Below are 339 nucleotides of genomic sequence, written 5' to 3' on the forward strand. Positions count from 1 at the left end.
ACAAACATTCACATAACTCATCCTTCGGCCAGTTACATTACACACTTCATGCAGTATTACAGAAAGAAGAGGTTGGTAGAAAAGCCACTGAAGGTCCAGTGTCACAGCGAGATGGTGCAGCGCGCCTTGAAACATGGGTTGTCAGTCTTAAAACTTACCCACACCAGTCAAATCAACACGACTGGCACCATTCGGGAGCGCGACCGTCACCCTTTCCAGCACGGCAAAAACGTGCACAGCGGAGTACTTACTTCAGTAGCTTTCTGGAGATTTAAATCAGGCAGAAAAAACCGGGTGCCCTTGATTGATTTACGGTAAATCTGACTGCCAGGGAAGAGC

Source organism: Alligator sinensis, unplaced genomic scaffold, assembly GCF_000455745.1.
Source record: "Alligator sinensis unplaced genomic scaffold, ASM45574v1 scaffold1302_1, whole genome shotgun sequence".
Lineage (NCBI taxonomy): Eukaryota > Metazoa > Chordata > Crocodylia > Alligatoridae > Alligator > Alligator sinensis.